General features: G+C 42.8%; 1 long non-coding RNA gene across 1 annotated transcript in view; it reads right to left on the bottom strand.

Annotated features, from left to right (window-relative positions):
- LOC129386937 (uncharacterized) overlaps positions 1 to 21,663 on the bottom strand; it is a 428,157-nt gene that overhangs the window by 131,137 nt on the left and 275,357 nt on the right. The window contains exon 4 of the long non-coding RNA XR_008614266.1: positions 7,521 to 7,562. This is a non-coding gene — a long non-coding RNA (uncharacterized lncRNA). The remainder of the gene's footprint in view (positions 1 to 7,520; positions 7,563 to 21,663) is intronic.

Raw genomic sequence — 21,663 nt, 5'->3', positions numbered from 1 at the left:
TCTGACTTTTTTAATGACTACGACTCTTGACGGATTCTTTAGAACAGAGTAACATTCTAAATGCGACTGTATCTCAACAAGCGCTTTGTTTGTACACTATTCGCGCAAAATTCGAAAGAATTTATTGCCGTTCGTCGTTTAAAATCTTCAAACTGTACTTCTCGAAAAAACCCTTGCACTTATTTTGTAGCCTCGTAAGAGTTGGGCGAAGTGGCACGTATACGCTTAACGAATACACAGGGCTTGCTGTTTAACATAATGCGAGTAGCGTATACTATTCCTTCACGTCGTCGTCATCATCATCATCATCATCATCATCGCCGTCGTCGTCGTCATCATTGCCATAGGTTTATCTCTACGGCAGAAGAGGGCGAAGGCCTCTTCCAGCGATCGCAAATTACCCCTGTCCTACTCAAGCTGATTACAAGTTGCGACTGCAAATTTTCTCATTTCATCAGCCCACCTAATTTTATGCCATGCTCGAATGCACTTCACTTACCTTGGCATGAATTCCGTAACTCTAATATTATACTGGTTATCAGCCGTAGGCATTACCTGGCCTAACCAGCTGCGTCTCTATCTCTTAATTTCAACTATACACTGTGTTAAGCGAACACTTGCAAACATTTTTAAAGGTTGCCTGTAGCAGATAGCATAATTCTACTTCCTTAACTGGTCTACTCGAAAAGGTGGACATTTCATGCGCAAAAATTTGAAATGCATAACTGACTAGTTAAAAATTGGTTAAGTTTTGAACGAATTTTCTTGTGGTCAATATGTAATTTACAAATTCCAGCCGTGGAGTTCGCAAGGCGTATCCACATGGGACCCATTCTCAGGATGACACCAGTTTCAACATATTAATTCCCGAACTTTGTCAAAAAATGTATTGGCCTTCCAGATACTTTCTTCACAAAACGTCTTTTATACACTGAAGCAAAAAAGTAACTGGAACGCCAACGCATTTCTCCCCAAAGTTCGGGAATCAATATCTCAAAACTGGTGTCATCCTGAGAATTCGTTCCAAGTGTATCCGCCTTAGAACTCCATGGCTAGAACTTCTAAATTGCACTATGAAGCATGAGATAATTAGTTAAAAACTTCATAACTTTTCCAATTACTCGATTATGCATTTCAAATTTTTGTGCAAGAAATGTCCACCTCTTCGAGCAGACCAGCTTATGAACCAGAATTGTGCTATCTGCCACAGGCGACCTTTAAAACTTTTGGAAAGTGTTCGCTGAAACACCCGGTATAGCCAGGGTGTCCCAGCTAACTTTAGCCAGAGTTTAAAAATATGCAAATGCAACGTAGCGAGACAGAACAAAGGTAATGTTGTTTGCAGCCGCATGGAGATACTCAAACTATCTTTTTCCATTCCGACTAATTAATAATTAGTCTTAATGAATTAGTCAACTTCTCAAGTATTACAATTTGATTAAAAGTGTCAATGGGCAAATTGTAGAGGGACATGAAAAACTCCCGATACAACTTTCTCTTGATCAATACGTGCTACATAACAGCTTTTGCGAGCGTGAAAGAAGCCCGCAAATGCACGCAACATTGCCGTGCGGCTAGCTGCTATATATATATACATATATATATATATATATATATATATATATATATATATATATATATATATATATCGACACAGGAGGTTAGATCGCACCCACACACTCGACTGTGTCGCCGCTATGCGATGCGAAGTGCGACTGTCAAAGTTATCGCACGTCGGGGTTTGCTTTGCTGTCGTGTCAAACTGCTTCTTAAACTAGGCGGTCATGTGTGCTGTTTTTGTGTATGCGGTGGTGATGACGGCGACAAAAAAAAAACGAACGAAATGGGAATTGTCAAGATCGCGCATTACCAGTTGATCCAAATTCGCAAAAGAAGAAAGAAAAAGAACACAAAGAAACAAAAACATATAGAACAACACAACCGACACGACATCAGACAAATGCAGCGACTGCAAGAAAAATCCAAGAACTCGAAAGACACGTATTAAAATAATCAGGTAGCTCTCCAAAAAGAAACACACACACACACTTCATTACGAAGCAAGGACAGAAGTACGTGTGAATTAATCTTCTTTTGGTGGAGGAATCCTCCAGCATCCTTTCCTCCCTCTTACCTGCTTTCTTTTCTTTCTGATCTGCTTTATTTTCAGCGACGTGAGACCTAAAAAGAATGCGGGAAGCTTGTCCAGTAGACGCCCCTTGCTTTCCGTTTGCCGCCATTACGCGTGCAGACACCAAGTCTCCTTTGCTGCCTCGATTCTCGGAAATCCGATCGGACCAATTTCGCTCATGACGTTTCGTCGGCGCACCGGTGCGAATGGCGTCTGGCTCGACGCGCGTGCCATCGCCTGTGTTTCACTGCGCTACAACGGTGCAGCGTAGGCTGAAAGCACCGAGTGCGCCGAGGTATTCCTGCCCAGCAGAAAAAGAAAGGCTGTGATTGGACGGCGCCGAAGCAAGTGTTAGCCGTGTGAGCAGCCTTCACTTTGCCGTGAGTTAACCAGTATCCTTTACACGACATGCAATCATGTCGTCAATTTCTGATTCGTTTACGACTAGAATTTCGTACTTGACGAATTCATTATGAAAAGATATAAGAACCCTTTTCTTCGAATAAGGTGTGTGCAGCATTATCAGATTCATTTCTCCACTCTTTACGTTAGCTTTTTTTTTTCTCAATTATAAAATAGTGCGTTGCTCACGTGCACAGATAAAGAAAGAAAAAAAAGGAAATGAGGGTAAGAGGGCTATATCTGTGGTGCCTACTTTATACCGTGTGTCCTACGTAACTTGAGCCAAACTTTAGAAATATGCAACTGCCACGTAGCTGGACAGAACCATGGTAATATTCTTTGCCGTTGCTTGGAGATTCTCGGGTTATATTTTGCATTCAGCCTGATTAAATAATCAATCCTAATTAGTTAATCAAGTTCTCAGATAATATAGGTTAGATGAAAAGTGTGAATGAGAAAATTGTACAGCAACGTCAAAAACATCCGGTATAGCTCTCTGTTACTCAATACAGGCTACATAAAAGTGTATTTCCTAGCACGAGAGAAGCCCGCGAATACAGCAGGCAAGATTGCCGCGCGACTGGCCGCTCGAGGCAATTCGGTCGGTGGAGAGACCGAAACTGTTGGGAAATTAAAGCAAGAATAACCACCACGAAGTTGTGATTCGCATCTATCTAAATACGCGTCGCCCATTCAAAAATCCAGACATATATATATATATATATATATATATATATATATATATATATATATATATATATATATATTATATTCAATAAACGTCCAGAGTATTATGGAAGGCGACATTTTTAGGGAGGATCTCTGTGTCCAATTATCGTAAGTGATAGTGCGCGCAACTACACACGGGTGCAAAATGTGCTTATCTGTAACATTTTGTTTACTGAAGTTTTCTAAGATCGTGCGCACGGAAAGCATGCAAATTAGCCGTGAGCAAAGAGCATTAGGCTGAAAGAACGGAATCAGCCAGGTGGGTGAACGTCACCTCAGTTTGAGCCGCGAAAAAATTCCACTTACGAGTGTCTTTTTGTTTGGCCGTATTGATACAAATCTGCAATACCCAAGCTGCCACGTATAAATGCGTAAATTGTCAAAATCAAGAAAGGATTGAGTATTCATAATTAAGTGTTGACGTTCTATGTTACAGGAATCATATCATGAGAAGTCATCAAACAGCCACCAAGGAAAGGATAGGGTAAACTACTTGTACTTAATAATTGAATTAAAGAAATGATAATTATCGGTAATGAAAGTGGATGAAAAAACAACTTGCTGTAGGTGGGGCAAGTTGTTTTTTCATCCACTTTCATTGCCATTAATTTACCATTTCTTGAATTCAATTATTAAGTACCAGTAATTTCCGTTGTGTCGTCCTTGGTGTCTTTGTTTGTTGGCTTTTCATGACATGATTAATAAAAATCGGGCCCCTCGGTTAACTTCTTTCTTTCCGTATGTTACAGGAAACTATACGTATTTAAAAACGAGACGTCACAACATTAATATACACTGGATTCGATTCGTTTCATTAGGCAAATCCAACGTAAGGAAAATAAATTTTTTCTAGGTGTAATTATCCTCAAATATTTAACGAATTCTCTAAGTATGGTGTTCAGGCGGTAGTTATATTTATGCTTGTATTTGTGATTTCCTTTTATTTTTATTTATTAATACGACATTAAAGGACTGGTTGGCACCATTATTGGCGGTGTCTACTCCTTTTCGCAGGTCAAGCAAAACTAAAAGCACAAAAAAGTTATATGCACTGGCAAGAGTGAAATAGCATGAACATTTGCTAGGTTCCACCCACGGAAGAAAGTAAAAGGGTATAAAAAGACACACAGTTCGATAAAGAAGTGGAAGTGCACAAAAGAGTGAAAATACCAACATAAGTTCAGTTCATAGCTACACAACAGAGATGCATATCAACATATAACAACATCGACGTGAGCTACGCACATAAAGGTAACATCAATGGAAAAGGAAAACGTTGCCTCTGTATTCTGTGCTTCTTTTTTTATATTTCCATCGAAATCCAGTGCTTTACATCAGCCATTGGTTGCTCCTTTGTATCGGGGTAAAATGTAAAGCAGGTAAGCAGCAACAACGTGAGGTTTTATTTTCTTAACTATTTCTGTTTAAGGAGGTGTTGGCGCCTGAGGCGGTTACTTCCCTTCATTTGCTTTACATATGTGCTTGAACAAAGCTTCACCAAACAAATATTAAAATAGTTATGGTGACAAGGAGTTATATACTTCACATTCGCACAAATAAAAATATTCACGCGACTTTAGAAGTGCGTAAACAAATTCTTCTTGAGTGGTGTTGGGCTGCTGAGCACGAGGTCGCGGGATCGAATCCCGGCCACGGCGGCCGTATTTCGATGGGGGCGAAATGCGAAAACACCCGTGTACTTAGATTTAGGTGCACGTTAAAGAACTCCAGGTGGTCGAAATTTCCGGAGTCCTCCACTACGGCGTGTCTCATAATCAGAAAGTGGTTCTGGCACATAAAACCCCATAATTTAAATTCTTTTTGAGCGTTAGCTGTGGTGCGGACTAAGCATTTTTTTTTTTTGCTTCCGACGTAACACCATCCGGTCAACGCGACAAGGCGCCAAACACCCACCCCGCCACCGACTCAGGAAGGGAAAGGTGATGTGGGACCACGCCGCAGCAAAACTTTCACGATAATGCGTGCGCAATCAGTGGGTTCCACGCTCCGCGATAAGCACAGTGCGACATCATTGGGTGGTGTTGCAAGAAACCAAGTTTTGCCTTTCTTGTTGATCTCTGTTCATTTACTTTAGTTGGTAAGCTGAAAATATGCAAGTTTTGTCCCATAGTCAACAGGTGAGTGAAGGTTTATCCAGTTCTGTAATCAAACGAGCTGCAAAGACAGTTTTTACAGCGAAGCTGTATATGGCTAGCCGATCCGTCCGTCCATCTGTCTGTCTGTCGGTTGAAAACGCCTCCGGCGCAAACCGATGCGCATGCGCGAAAAAAGAAAAGAGAGTAAGAGAGGCGCGCGATTATCCAACACCACCTAGATAGCCCAAGGCCTGTTTACTCCGATCCATGACGTCACGCTATCTGGACCGAAATTTCCGTTAACAAAGCTGGCGGGATGAAAGCGGTGACGTGAAAATCACTGTTGCCTACTCGGGAGCATCCCCATTAGATTCTGTGGCAGTCAGGGCAGGTAACATGATGTCATGGATCGGAGTGAAAAGGCCTTGAGCTATCTAGGTGGTGTCGGATTTACTGCGCCAGTAGTGACGTCTTTGTTCTCCGACACGGCCGAGCGTGCGCGCAGCAGTTTCTTTCCTGCTCCGAAATAGGTAGGCCACGCGTCATACGTACTCCTTAGGAGCAGGCAGCTTTCGATCAGCAACGCCGCGAGCAGAACCGATAACGAGCTCGTCTACGCCGTGCCGATGCTGTAGCCCGGGCACAAGAACAGGCTCATGCAGCCGAGTTCAAGCAGCAACTACGTACCGAGGATCTGGGAACCTACAAAGCCGTCGTTTAATGAACCGCTGGGATCAACCTAGTGATAAACACCGGAGCCGCACATTTCAGCTTCGCTGGTTAGCCATATGTTCTGAAAGTTTGGGCAGTGATTTTTTTAAATGCATCGGTTTTCCATCTCTCGTATGCCACCCGTTTTCGCGCTACTGGCTGCAGTTTCTCATATTGTCTACATTTCTTTATGTGTATCTGCATTTGCCTTTTTTTCAGCGTGCCTGTTTAGCAGCGTCTCTGTTCTTATTGTATTCTCTATCGCGGACTCTCTCCGACGGAGAATAGTGTGGAGCGTACGTTTCAGGGGCATGGTGTCCTCTAACAGTTGCTGTTCGGCTTACGGCAACCGTGGCTTCGACAACGCTGCAAGCATTTAGGGAGACCACGTAGTGCGTGTGACCTTTACAAGAGGAGAGATCGGCTTAGCCAGACGTCAGCGGAAGGCGGTATGGAGTCTTGTATCCCTTGCTTATATTTACGTGCCACGACACCCACGTAGGTTGCGATTGCGTGCGAAGCCTCAGCTTTCAAGCTTGATGAGCTTCCTTCGTAACAGAGCGAGAGCTGATTGGTATCCTGCTGCGGCGTTACCGCTCTTTCCCCTCACTGGCTCCCAAAATAAGCTGTGTTCTCGATCTAGATAAGGCGTAACCAGCTGGCTACCTGAAAGAAACATGAGACAAAGTGTTGCATCCAAGCATGATCTGAAGAACTATGATCAATCTATGATCTGAAGAACTCTGATCAATATATAATCTCAAAAGGTGTCGATATTAACCCTAAGAAAAGAAAACCTGCATGGACACGCGATCAGGCCGGGACAGCTCCTACACGTTTAATATCGCTGCCCATATATCGCTCGTAAATAAATGGAGCATTTTTGCAAATCCGCTTCACTTATTTACTCGAACCTATGTGGAATGAAATTAGGATGCTCCGCTGATTTAGTGAAACGTATCGCGACCTGTGTCCTTCGGCATCTTTACTGCCTCTTTGTATGTTCTCTGCCTGGTCTATCACTACAGCCGCGCCAGGCATAAAGAGCGAGGAAAGAGCTCTCCCGCTAGCATTATTTAAATTATCTTACGCCACAACGTACTCATTCTGCTAAGAACAACTTCGCCATATCTATGCTGATGGCTCAGTGAGAACTGATTCATCTGCGATGGTTGTGTGGATCCCATCAACACGTATCACGATTTCGTGCAAGCTGAGCCACAGGGCCTCTCGAATTGCCATGGAGCTGGCTGCACTGCGAGGCACTTTCACTTACATCCTAAAGCAGCCAGTGAGCTCCTGGGCCATTTTTATAGAATCACGTGCTGCCCTGCTATCCCTAAAACTACCACGCGCCAATGAGCGAAGCCTGTGGGATGCAGCATAGTGTTGCAGCAGTCAGAAGGCAGCTACTGCACAGCGAGTTCAGCACACAACTTTACAGAGCTTACCTTTCTCTAGGAGTGACGGATCAGCTTCAGATTCAGCGTTTTCTGCAATAACACACAAGTCAATTAATTAATTCAACAGAATAGTACAAAAGGATAAACAGACAAGGCCATAATAAGTATTCCAATCTCCATCCTGCGCACATAGCGTGCGATTATCCAACAATTGAGCTACGGCGGTTGCTGTCCATATGTCGACTTTCCTGCGTATTTTATTATGCGTCTTAGATTTGATTGTCACCTCGCCTCTCCTAGCCATGTCCACTCCCACCTGTAGCAAGTTTTCTTTCGGCACTTGCAATTCCCATTTTGCTCGTTATTTCTTCGTCTCGAGTAAAACAAGTTTATTTCTCCTATTTTTTCCTTAGTGTCGTCGTCTGTTGGCTTCATATGATGGTGACTAACAAATAGCGAGCCCCTGCGTTCCTCTTTGCCCCATTCATTACAACCATGAAACTAGACATAATTGCGGCAGAACCCATCTCAGGATGGCCGTAGACGTTAATGCGACTAGCACTGAGGCAATGTAGTGACAATGTAGCAACACACCGTATTGCCACTGTGGAACCGCGTCATGTATGAGGCGTGTACTGCAACTGGACTCCTCTTTCGATAAAGCTTCCGATGATGGTGATGTATTAATGGCATCTCCTTTGAAAAGGAGCGGCGACAAATAGCCAGCTGGCCTGCTTGACCTAATCATGTATGTTTTACGCGTTTTTTATCTGGCATTTTTATATACGTCTCCTTAATCTTTTTTGTTTCCCCTCCAATATCTACCTTGCACCAGTGGCTATGACTGTAAGAGATCCGGACGTGTCATTCTTTTCCCTGCTTATTTTTTTCACCAATACTCTAAACGTCTCTTGCTTATCTCGACTGCTGACCTGTTCATGCTTCCGTCCACTTTAAACTGAAGCGCTTCTGGGAGGTGTAACTTACCTACGGTTCTCACAAGATGAATACCTTCGTATACCATTAGGATAGGCATAGTCATTTCCTGAATTTTTGCTGCAGCATACGCATGCCTAATCTAATTCTGAATAGTTGCTCCGGTATGTTTCTTGCCCTTAGGCAACCGGCTCGCCCTCAAATAGCGAGCCACTGCCCTTTGCGTTGTCGTAGAGGTTTTTCCCTCTAACTTCTTTCTTTTGATTCTTGTAAATCTCCATGGCACTTTTAGTTTCTATTCCTTGGATTCAATTACCTGCCTCTGTTACTGTCACTTTTTTGTGTGATAACTGCTGGCTGTCGATTTACAGTTTCAAATACCTTGTATTTGGTTGCCAACTTTCTTGACCTCTTCCTCCATTCGGTGTCCACGCTTTTCAAGTACAGGTACTAGTGCGCTTTAGCTGCCCATTTATTTTCGTCCACATTCGTGAGTTTTTCTTCAAGACTAATTTCGCTCTGGGCGCACTGCGCCATCTAGTGGCGCCACCGCGAAGCCTGCGCGTGGCGAATGTCGCAACAAATATTCTGACAAGACTGTGTGACTATATATGACGCGCGTTCGATTCTCTTCAGCAAAGGCGAAATTTTCAAAGATTTTTTGGTCATTGAAGTACGGCACATACACAGTCCCGCATACCCAGTGACCAACCCAAGTTGGCATGAAAAAAGTACAATGAAGAGCGTCACATTGCCAGTGGCACATACCCAGTGACTGAAGTTCGCGGGAAAGATGTCAAGTACAAACATACATGCCACAAACTGGGTGACGTTCCAATAGAATGCTAACCACTATAATATTGCAACTACGCACACCATAAGGGGAATCTCCTTGTTTGGTTAACCTCCCTTCCTTTCCTTCTCTCTCTCGTTCTATGTCTTTGCAGCGGGAAAATATTGAGGCAATCAACACCAGCTTCTGCGTAACGGGGATCAAAAGATTGCGACCACGCCGAACAAGCTGTAAACAAAACGCTGAAGCGTGAACACTACGTATGAATGGCGTTTGATCGCCTGATGAGAGCCCACAAGTGAAGGGCGGGCTGACAGCTAAAGAATACAGAAAAATGAAACTTCCCACCAAGAAGCACAGAAAACAAGAGTCATTTCGTTTATAAGCGCTACATGACGGGCTAAAAAGGCTTATAAGCAGACCCCTACGATGCTTCTTGCAAAGCTTTGAGCGAAGACGTAATAACGCGCTCGGTGAAAGACACATCGTCGTCGATGGGGCCCTTATTTGAGAAGCAGCGGTGCTTACTACAAACAAACACTGAAGAACCGAAACACAAGAACATTTTATCCGTCAAGTACTTCCCACAGGAAAAGAAGAAGATGCACTTAAAAGCTAAAAGTTATTTATGATTAGATCATCAGACCATCTTAAGCAAACGCTGTGAAGGAAATGCCCAGGGTTGAATACTGTCAAAGGGAAAATCAGATGCAGCGAAAGAAAGATAAGATAGAGTAGGCAGTTCATAAGGGCTCATTTCTGAATGAAATGGCTAACAGCCTAGCGACAGTGGCCTTCAGTGCCCTTACCTCATTACCTCCTGCGTCAACTTACATAACTACTACGACAATTGGGAGACGTACAGTTACTCGGGACTTTGTGAACGCAGCTACAGAAAATTTCGGTTATTATCAACCCCTCCTATTTCTATGGCACAAAAAACTCCTTCCAGACCAAAAATTTGAAGTAATTTTTACACGATTAAGTTGCCGGATACCGGCCTTAAGCTTTCAACCTGACAAGGCTGGTCTCACACCTCTCCACCTGTGCCGCAAGCTGTGGAGACGATCAGACGATTCATCCTTTTTTCATTCTGTCGCCGTTTGTCATTTTTACTTCGCTCATTCCCCAAACTTTATGTTATTTTAGGAAAAGTTCTTCCTTGATATGAACTGAACTCCGGCCAATCCCGGCCGAAGGTATATGCCATCAGTGAAGAAAATCCAAACCAAACCAAGCCAGTTCCAGACTTTACAAGCTTAGAGAAATTATATGTTAAAGGAAAGACAGAAAGCCCGGTCTGAGTCAGACCGGAGGCTTTTTTTTAAGAAAGAGAGAAAGAGACATACAATGGAAAATATTCGCATCACCATTCTTGCGTTCATACTATTGCTTTATCCTGCAGTGCGGCTGTGTTACTGTTCATCAAAGTTAATGTCCAGCTCCCGTCCCGTGTTGTACGAGATTCCTCCTCCTTGGCTCTGTAACAGTGTTTCACAACTCAAATAAGCAGGTCGTCCCGCGTTCAGCATTAAGTTGCAACACCTGATAATGACGAGTACGTTCAATATACTATTCAATTCGTTGTATTCTTCTCATGTTCGTGCATTGTTACATGCGCAACTAGTAATCGTATATGAGCAAGTACGCGCAATAATGTTAGCGTAATAATAATAACGTACGTTATTTGGCGAGTTTAACGTTCGAATGTTTGCGTACGCTAAGAAATTGCGTTGTCGAACATGGCGGCATCCATGGCTGCCGCTTCAGCGTGAATTCTCGTGATGGCTGCGCTCTGACTCACATTGATGGCCAATAACTATTGAAATGAGCTTTCGCTTTCTCTAAACTAACCTGAAACGTTGGTTATGAGCGCATAGCGCGCCGAATTTCTGAGATCGTTCGGCGATTCCGGCCCCCGTAGGCCTATCGAGAAGCGTCGGCATAGCAACAACAGGATGGTTGCGAATGGATTGTCTTGGCTTGAATACGTTTGGCACAAAGCACCAGATGGCGCCTTGTCTTATAACGTATTCCTTACGTTTGCGCGCCCGTACGGTGAACTAAAGGACTTGAAAGGACACGCACCGCAACGTCCCGCAAAGGTTTTTACGTTTAACGTATACGTAAGGCGACAAACGCTATTCTAAAAATGTCTATTAAGAGCATCGATTGCTTTGTTCTCGCTTTCTGAAATATCGCAAACAATAAAGTTGTCGCGTCTGCTTCGACTTTCTGAATCCACAAGCCTTCTTTCGAGGATTTGTACGCTTTTTTTTCGATGCTGTCTACTTTTTTCAATTCAGATTGAATAGCGTCTAGCCTTTCTTGTATGCATTTTTGGCCGTCAAGTAACTGCTTGAAGAGTTCTTGGGTACTCGGTCTGGGATGTCCCCGCACAACATCAGCAAAGTGAAAACAAGATTCCGCAGATTAATCAAGAGTGCGTGCAGGCTGTTTGGGCCACGCCAGCGTAATAAAACAACTATCCCTTGTTTTAACTGTAGCATAGTTGTCACCAACCTGTACAAAGAATAGTAACGGGTTTGCAATGACGCCGCTCCAATGCCAGCTGGTGTGCCCACTGAGTGTACGTTGGTGTAGCAGTCTTTTTATATCTACGGCTGGTGTAGTCGAGGCGCCGTCATGTGGTGTCGCAAGATTCATCACGTGCAGTTGCTAGTCGGGATTCCATTGCTGATGCGGGAGCGCAGAAGGAATTCTTTTCGTCCAATCAACCGATGCGCTGGCCGTCGCCGACAGCACAGGTATGAACATTTGTAGAATGTATGGTAGCAGGTTTGACATGATGCCGCTTTGATGCCAACTGACGTGCCCACTGAATTTTGACTGCGTTTGCACGGGCCTAGTCACCTTTTAAAATGAAATGAGGGTGTTCCACGTGCCAATACCACGTTCTAATTATGAGGCACCCGGTAGTGGGGAACTCTGGAATAATTTTGGGCACTTGCGTTTCCTTAACATGGACCCAATACACGGTACAAGGGTGTGTTTTCATTTCGTCCACCTCCGAAATGGGGATGCCGCGACCGAGATTTATTCCGGCACCTTTGGACTTAGCAGTGCAACGCCAAGGCCACTACGTCAGCATGGCGGGTGGTTATTAAGAACTTTACCTCAGTGACAATGGCAGAAAGACGAGAAAATATTTTGAAATCCGTGACGTCGTCACTCAGACGTGCCGGCATGGAATTTCGGTACAAAAGTCAACAAACTGCGGCTTTTTTTTTTCTTCTAATAACCAGCGTATAGCTGCGATATTACTGAAAAATAGGGGGAGAGAGAGAGAGAGATAATTTATTTGAAAGAAGGCAGAAAGGTCGGCCTGAGCTAAGGCGCTCTAGCCTGCTCAGGCCGACCTCTGCTACTCTGCACTACTCTACACAGGGGGAGGGGGAACGGGGACATAAAGAGTTTTTAAAGAACACTTTATTAGTTTAAACTGATTTTGTGTTTGTTTAGTGTCTCATTAGCTTACTACTGTCTATACATGCGGGTACGCTGAACACGAGGCTCTCGCCTTTCTTGATGTCAGGCTTCCGCACGCGACACTAGAAAGAAGCATTCGCATTATGTGTATTTCACGTAACGTATAGTCCAGATGATTTATTGTTCAATTCACTCAAATGCATCCACCAATAAAAAAAAGTCTATCAACTTCTCTCGCTATATTTAGATCGGACTCTGGCCCATGCAAGGCTTCTCTATTATTGCTGGAAGGCTGTCACACGCAGCTGCCTTTCTTTGTAGGTGCCGGTTCGATTTTTTCAGCGATTAAAACTGACCATTTACCATCCGTTCTTTCATTCATTTCTTACCTACTGATACTCGGTTTCAGCCACAACTCCGAAAAAATAAACTAACTAAATTCCTTTTCCCACAGAAGAAGGAAGTTAAAAGTATTGCAGGTACCAGTTATACAGGCCACACTCGAGAATATTTTATCCAATACGGAATTATTCGCCTTCACAGTGTGCATTATTATAGATTGTTGACGTTGACGCTTAATTGGCGTGTTTAGTCGAACAAATGAGAGGGGTTCTTTATTCAATACTGCTTCCGTGCCTCTCTTAACACAAGCTTCATTACACGAGAAAATTCGCTTTTGTTCCTTGCAACTATAATTATCACATCAATAAACTGAAACTGAAACTGATCTCGCCCTCAGCGCTTCCGTCAATAACTCTATTTGGAGAAGAAAAAGCTAACCACCGAAAGAAAAGCTTACTTCAGGTATGGCCTCTTTTTCGAAGTTTCCGATAGATTGCATCGCTTCAACATTTTCACTGAATTCTAGATCACTGAAACTCTTTCAATATTGACGAGCTTTCGTAAAAGCAGCAAATTTCAGTTCCAATGTACTCACCCTAACTTTTGCTCGAGCGTCTGTTCTTCTATTTTATCCAATGACGTACCTGCCGATATTCGCACTTCGTTTGGCAGATAGCCCGTTTAAATGAATAATTTGCGGCGTATGCCCGACTATACTCACGTTCGAATAATTGATCGCGGAGACGCTTCCGCAGAGTAACAATCAATAATTTCTTCAAGAGAGAAATTTCGCAAATACCACTGAGTATCGAGCATTCCGATAGCCGACTGAGCAAGAAATTTTTCAGCTTACTTTATTTTTGCAATGAAGTGCGAAAAGTACAAAAAGAAGAAGCATTTTTCATGCTGGGCTTCAGGAGATGAACGTACATGTGTGTGACGAAACTAGGACGATTCGAGGAAATGGACGACTGACTGACGCGATACTGAGTTCTCTGCGAGGCAAAATAGGTTATGTTGCGTTTCTTCGTATCGTTATAAAACGAGTTCCGTTGACACGTGATCGAAACAGCGTGCTTAGCCCATAGAACGATGTTAAACAAACAAAAAAAAAGTTAATATGCAGTTCGCTGAATAGCAGACACCCTGCCGTGCCACTTTACACAATTTTCGCAAGGTTGCTCTTGAAAAGAGGATTGCATAAAGGTGCAGTTTTTCATTGTGCCGGTGCTTCGCTGACAACGATGCCCATGATGACATCATCATGAAAAGAAGGAATACCTTACATGAAGTGCCCAATCCCTTTGCAGGAGATATTAATGTTACATATTCTCGAGGCTATCGAGCACGACATTTAGTGGATAGGTTGGCGCAATGCAGAACACGCCACATGTTATATTCTTTATAGATGGCGTATATCTCATTTCTATGTTGCATGAAATTCTTAAAAATCGCCTCTTGCAGATAACGTAATTCCAGTCTTTGAGGTGTGTTGTTCAGAGAGGCGGATATTACTTGCACGAAAAATTGAAACACGTTTTCAACTAATTCAAGAAATTCACTAATTAACTGCTTAATTAATTAAGTTATGGCAGATATTGCAATTTACAAATTGATGCCGGTGAGTTTGCAAAGCCTATATGCTTGAAATTGTTTCCAGGTGACTGTATGTCTGTGCTCCTTTCTTTCTTTATCTGTATTTTATTATCATTTACCTCCACCTCCCCTCTTTCCCCAGCGTAGGGTAGCAAACCGGATCTTCCCCTCTGGTTAACCTCCCTGCCTTTCCCCTTTCCTCTATCTCTCGCTCTCTCTCCAGGATGAGACCAGTTTCGACATATTTCCCAAAGTGTGGGACGAAATACGTGGACCTTCCAGTTACCTGTGTGTTTCAGTGCATAAAAGAGAGTTTCGTTAAAAACGTAACTGGTCCAGGTGTCCATTTTTACGGCGAGTTTGATGGCGTATATCTCCAAACTGGCGTCACTCTGGAAATTCATTCCAAGTGGACTCGCCTGACAAACTCACCCACTACAATTTGTAAATTCCAATATGTGCCATGAGATAATTATTTAAAATAATTAGTTATATTTTGTTGATTAGTTTAATACGTGTTTCAACTTTTCGGGCAACTCATGTCCGCCTCTCTTAACAATACAGCTCAAGTACTCGAAGTATGGTATTTGCAACAAGCAATCTTTTAAAAAAGGCCATGAAGCTTAAAGATGATCAACCCGCATATAAAACGCAATCGCGTGAGAAAATGTACTGCTGAGCTATCTTTCTTCTATAGGCTTTTTCTGTTTCTGTTGTCCTCTCTGTATTCTTATACAAACAGCTTTTGCGTGTAGTATTCGTCTCATTGGCCTTTCTTGTGCTTGTCTTGTCCTTACCGCAGCCCAGCACCCCATAAATGACCGTTTTGACAGCATCGATATAACGATGTTAAAATATCTGAGAACGTCTGTCCACTGAGAGAGAAAGAAGTGATAAAGAGAAGTCAGCAACGGCCGCTGAAATTTGCACCCACAAATATCGAGAACTATAGCTACGTAGGAGCTAATCTACAGCCCTGTCCTGTACAGCGCGTGTGTGGTCGTGACAAAACTATTCGGACAAGCACTAGAAAATAAATCGCGCCGTGAATTCTCTAGAGTCCAATGCTTTGAGTGGAGATGATTTTTTTCCTCACGTCTGGGTCGTTTTCTAAGGTAGTAAGCTTGTTCTAGTGCATAAAGGAGTATACTCTTAGCCTGTTACTTAGTACAGGGTCATACAGCAAATATCTCTAAAACTATTACTGAGATAAGCACAGAATCAAATCTCTGCGCCAGTGGCAATCCCATATGTTAGGTCTTTCTTGAACGAACATGATTTATTTATTTATTTATTTATTTATTTATTTATTTATTTATTTATTTATTTATTTATTTATTTATTTATTTATTTGTTTATTTATTTATTTATTTATTTATTTATTTATTTATTTATTTATTACCCTCCTAGAAACAGATATGGGCCACACCAGACGTTATAGTTAAGAGCCCTAAATTTCCTTGAGCATGGATTTATCAACGCACACATAATTATTTATATACGCACGAGAATACTTTTGCATTCAACCTTCATGCAAATGAAATTTGCACAAACACTTTCCGCAGAACAATTCTCAAAGCTGCGCCTCTATTTCTTCTATGAAGTCTGTCATGAGTCACGAACGTTCTATTCTAGAAACATTTGTTGTTATCTTTGTGACCCTGCTCGACTTGTGGTACATTTCATGTATACCGTGTGGAAATGGGTAGCCGTAGCGGTCTTTTGACCGACGTCCCCTTATTTATTCATATCAACAACAAGATGTTGCGGTTTGGCACAGAATGCGAACCAGTGACGCAAAAGCCAGCTCAATATTCGGCGCAATAAGTCTTGTACTCTTTCGAGCGCTTTCAGCTGGAGTAAACATTCCCAGATGGACGCGAGCAATCTCCCTTCGAAAAGAAGAAAACTTTGGTCAGTGATGCTTCTAATACTAGTCGTCTTCGGTTGTACAGTCGGGGCCACCCATCAGTGTATAAGCGAAGAGACGACTATTTTCGCCTCTTCTTTAATATCTTTCCTTTCCTTTCTGGCCGTTGGCTTTGTTTATATTCTTTCACATCGGTGTTTGCTTCTTGCACAAACAGGAAAGCGTGGATTCAGTCATTTTAATGAGACCTTAATTAACAGTCCAGCCGTAGTATTGGCTTTGAATAGTAGAAGACAGCGTGTAGTCGCCAATTCAAAATAAAACGTATATTGACGTGTCAGACTCCCATGGGTGCATTGATCACAAAAGGAGATGCACAGCAACTGCAAATATGCATGCTGTCTTGTCCAGACACAGCATTCTTTGATGCTGCGTCACCTTCATGCTTTCTAGATTCTTCTCGGACAATTAATGTGTGATGTGTTGACTTCTGCCCGTGTAGACCTCACATACACTGTTACACTCGATGCGATAAACAACGTGGAAAAAATTGGAGTGACTAAGAAGTAGACTCTTAGATCCTCCAGCTGTAGATCCTGACCTTGCGTTCTGGAGGAGAAATCTGATTTTTTTTTACACCAGTAAACATAAGAACGACTACCGCAGTGAACCCAGAACAGCTGTCGCTGTGCAAATCTATGTTCTCTCGTGTAGAAGATACAATATGGTGAATAATTTATGGGTCAAGAAATTACGCGTAATTTTACGCCGCTTCGTCTTCCGTAGGACGGCTACATGGCCAAGGCTAATCGGTGTGCGCTTTGTTTTGCAAGCATCAGAAAACAGGAGGTGTACGCGTATTTTGCACAGTTCTGGCAATCACAGAAAATTCGCCTTAATTTTAAATATCACAAAAATGTTTAACGTAACTATTCAAAAAAGAAGATATACCCAGTCAAGGGATAATGGTCTACTAAATTAAAACTGCCGCAGGTCATCCTGGTACTCGATTAACCTACGATTTATCTTTTCTGGGAATTACCATAACTTTCCCAGAAACACCTATTTCTCAATCTCAACCACAAGATAATCTACCTGAGTTAGCGGGGGATAGAAATGTTCCCAGTCTGCGACATGTGATTACATCGACTCATGATTAACGCCCACGCTATTCACGGCGCCTGCAGCCAGTATTAAGAAAGCAAGCAGACCGTAACACCTTCATTCCTTAACTGCAGCTCATCGGTTTAGGTAGGTATAGGAAGCAATCTCAGTGATAATTTATCACAAGCTACAACCGTTCCCATATAGTCGAGTTTTCGGTGAAAGCGCTCACTCAGCGTTCCTCGACTAAAAAGTAATTCTAGGTGCCGAGCGAGACGCTCTGTAAAGTTGGTGTTTCAAGATATTCAATTTTCCGGAGAACGTTCGCTGATGTTGCTGCCTAAGGCAATTGCTGATAACTATACGGACAGCGTTTGAAAAACAAACATTACTGCCCTTTGCGCTCAAGCTTAGAATAGATGCATACGCAGGCAATTGCGTCTGAATAGATTTTCACGCAAGCGCACGCGCGAAGTTCGCGGCGGTGCCACCGGATGGCGCAGCGTGTCGAGCAGAAAACGCGAGAGAGCAGCCAGACTGTACGGACGCCTTAAAGTAGTCAAGGAAGTTTTTATGCTTTATGTGATACATACAGGAAAATAAATACGGGAGCAGGCTACTCGTTATGTCTTGAATACGTGTAAATGGAATAGCATGTTACATTCTTTTAATTCTTTGGGTACTCGTTGCGTTTATTTATTTATTTATTTATTTATTTATTTATTTATTTATTTATTTATTTATTTATTCACTCCGATCAACCACGAGGCACCCACGTTTCATATTTAAAAGGTTACTTTGATTGGCGAGTGAAGTTTTTTATCTGCTGGTTTGTCGGTGAGCAATATTGTTTTAATGTATAGAAACACGTTCGCTTTTAAAAGGTGTTTGTTCTTAAGTTGACTTTCGTAGTTATTATTTCTAAGTACGTGCTGATATGATGACAAAATCGGTGAGCAATAGCAGTGTATCCGATAGTTGGTGGCGGTCAGAAATAATTTTGTTAGTATTATGTCATGCACTTCTTGCATCACCGAGAGTCATGTTCCATATATATCTCTGAAGTTTGAACGCAATAGCAGGTGTATGCACTTTTCAACTTCATTAAATTAACGAAGTTTGAGGGCAGTTTTGTTTCTTCAATCGGCTACTATAACATCTACACTGGTCTCATTTTTTTTAGTTGTCTCGCTGGCAACTGCATTTCTTTGGCCTTGTTTACTAAAATGGAAATCACACACAGCAGTACGGTGCTTTCTGCTCGAACCATTACAGTGACGCGTTGGTGTAACGGTTGGCATTCATTGGCAACCAAGAGGTCGGAGAAAATGCGGGCCTAAGAAAAGTTTGCTACACTATTCTTTAGATAAATCAAAGTTCCTCACGTCGCTTACTCGCCTTCAGCTATTTCGTCTAACCAGGTCAATGCCTCAAACCTCGCGGCCACCAGTCTCCTGCCTGGAGACTATCGCGTGAGGAATTAAGGAATCACACAAGGAAAGTCGCAATAAACGTGGATGCGCATTGCTTCACGGGGCGTTCCAGGTTAATGGTTTCTCCGGACGAGAGCACTGTGCCCTTAATAATCCGGTCAATGGCCAACGAGTACAAGGGGAATGCCTCAAGTGCGTTGCTTCGATATTCGATATGCACGGCAGTGTCGTAACGGCGTACCCCCATGGGCGGGATTAAGACGAGAGTGGGTGCTCAAGTTCGATATTCGGTGTCCTACTAAAGCACACGCGCGATAGTTCCACTTCGTTGCACCGCCTTGTATATCTGTCCGAGATGCTATATAGGTATCTCATGATACCTTCTCTAGCCTTAGTTTGGCAATGTCTCCCGAGATCGAAATAGCGAATACCATAGGGCGAGGGTGACGTTGGCTGATAGTGTCACATGTATACAGCTTTTCGCTCCGCGACCGTTCTTTACCCAGATCATCACTGTTATCAAGTTATCGTTCAGCGCAGTCAGGGCCTACCATATCCAAAATGTTTTTAACATTGATTCGAATTTTAGGGAGCATGTCTTCTCGAATCAGACTGCCCGCGTGACGCGAATACTGCTATTCATCCTCGAATGTAAGCAAGCATGAATGATCACTCTATACTCTACGGTGCTATATACTATAATAGCAGATAGACTTGATCCGTTATGCCAGGTTCGATGACCGACGACTCTGCTGGGAGCTTTCGTTGTGTTCTTAGTGCTGCTTGTTTTTTGGGGCTCAACTTCGCTCAATAGAACGCTAAGTTGTTTTTGGGCCCAAGTTCGCTCAATAGAAAGCTAAGTTCTTAGCTCACACCTTTGGCAGCACTTGAGTCATCCCCTTAACTACAACGTGGCAATATTTAAAAACAAAAGTTATCTTAAAAGTTTTGGTGTAAATATTAAGAACGTACTAGCTCATTCCTTTCTTTGAGTAAAATTATATATCTCTCTCGTTTTTAGGGTCTGTGACAACCGGGAAGCACGAAATGTGCAGAGAAAAGATCGACAAAGGAAACGTTGATAGAAATTTAGTAAGATCTTAGGCATCCTGTCAGTAACGACTTGTCAATAATTAACGATCCACGTGGCCTGAAACTGCCACAAGTTATTTCGTGATAGCAAGACATAATGCGTTTGCCCTGCTAGATGTTTCCTTAACCACGTCACTCTTCGTTCTACTTGTCTTCTTTTATTCCTATCCGTACAGAGTACGTTGGTCACGTTAACCTTGCCCCGGCACAACAAATGTCACCATGCATGTAGGCGTACCTCACAATGGTGCTTCGTTTTCAGCAAAGGCAGAGCAAAATAAGAAAGGTGCGTAGAGAAATCGTGCGTTGAGAAGCGTATGTCCTCTGGCCTCGAAAACGTCAACCCTCGTTTGAATAATGCGGCCGAAAACGAGGTGGCAGGAAAGCCACCCACTTTTCCCGGCCGATCATGTCATTTCAGCGTCGTCGCTTTGTCCGCGCCCGCCTCTTTCATAGCATCACACTCCAGAACAAAGAGAAGGACGTTGTCCCTAGGACGCAGCCAGGGCAACTTCTCCGTCCCTAGGGAAGACAGTGAGAGCGCAAAAAAAAAGTAGGTCGCGCGGAATGCTTTTCGCCGGGGTTTGATGTGTATGAGGCTCCCCCGGCGGAACCTTGGTTGCCTTCGAACTCATGGTTGAAGGACTGTCTTACCAGATAAGCTGATGCAGGGGGAAAAAAAGCTGCGGTGATCCACAGGTTTCGACCGAGAAGGCCTGCGACGGAAAGATAAGATGGGAGCACAACCGACGGGCACGAGGTTTTGTCTACTAAGATACAGTGAGCCGGGATCTTGGCGAACACGGTGAGCAAACAACATGGTGTTTTTACGTAAAGACAGGAATGTGGGCGCTTCTAGGACGAGCGGTTATCACAGCAATGCGTGCAAAGATGCATATAATAATATTTATATGCGACAACAGCGCTGAGTCGTTTATTTCTGTTATTTTTCATCTTAACACATCAAAATGAAATAGCAAAGTAAAACCTTGGAGACATATTTGGGGATAACTAAAGCGTAAACGTTGCAGTGTGATTCGAGGCTCCGTAATTCCCTACAAATTACCTCAATAACTTTTTCTTGAACATTTTTACATTAAGAATAGGAAAAAAAAGGACAAAGTTTCAAGAAGAGCAGGGGGGGTTACCCTTCTTGCAATGTTTATAGGTTGCTGCGATCAGAGTGTAGTCTGGCACTTGTTATGCACAAAATAGGTGTGAGTGAATATTCGAATAAGAATGTAGTCTGGAATAAAAGAATAAGGAATAAGGGAATAAGAGTGCGTGATAAGAATGTAGACTGGCACTTTTTATGCACCGAATAGGTCTACGTGAATTTTGAATTAGAAATAGAATGTAGCCGTATTCAACCCATTCTTTGAATCTAATATTCACTATTCGTAAATACGAATGTTTTTCAAATAGTGTACAAAAAATGCTGCAGAAATTCTGAGAATTGTCGACTAATGCGTAAGCTTACTTTGGTTCGGCTAACACTTCGCTTTTTCTTACTTATTTAGCTAGCTTATGGATGTGTACCTATTGCTACCAATAATCTTCTATTAGACTATTGTG

This window comes from Dermacentor andersoni, chromosome 11 (genome assembly GCF_023375885.2).
Source record: "Dermacentor andersoni chromosome 11, qqDerAnde1_hic_scaffold, whole genome shotgun sequence".
NCBI classification, from domain to species: domain Eukaryota; kingdom Metazoa; phylum Arthropoda; class Arachnida; order Ixodida; family Ixodidae; genus Dermacentor; species Dermacentor andersoni.
Note: the sequence above shows the minus strand (reverse complement) of the source record. Positions and strands in the feature narration are given on the sequence as shown.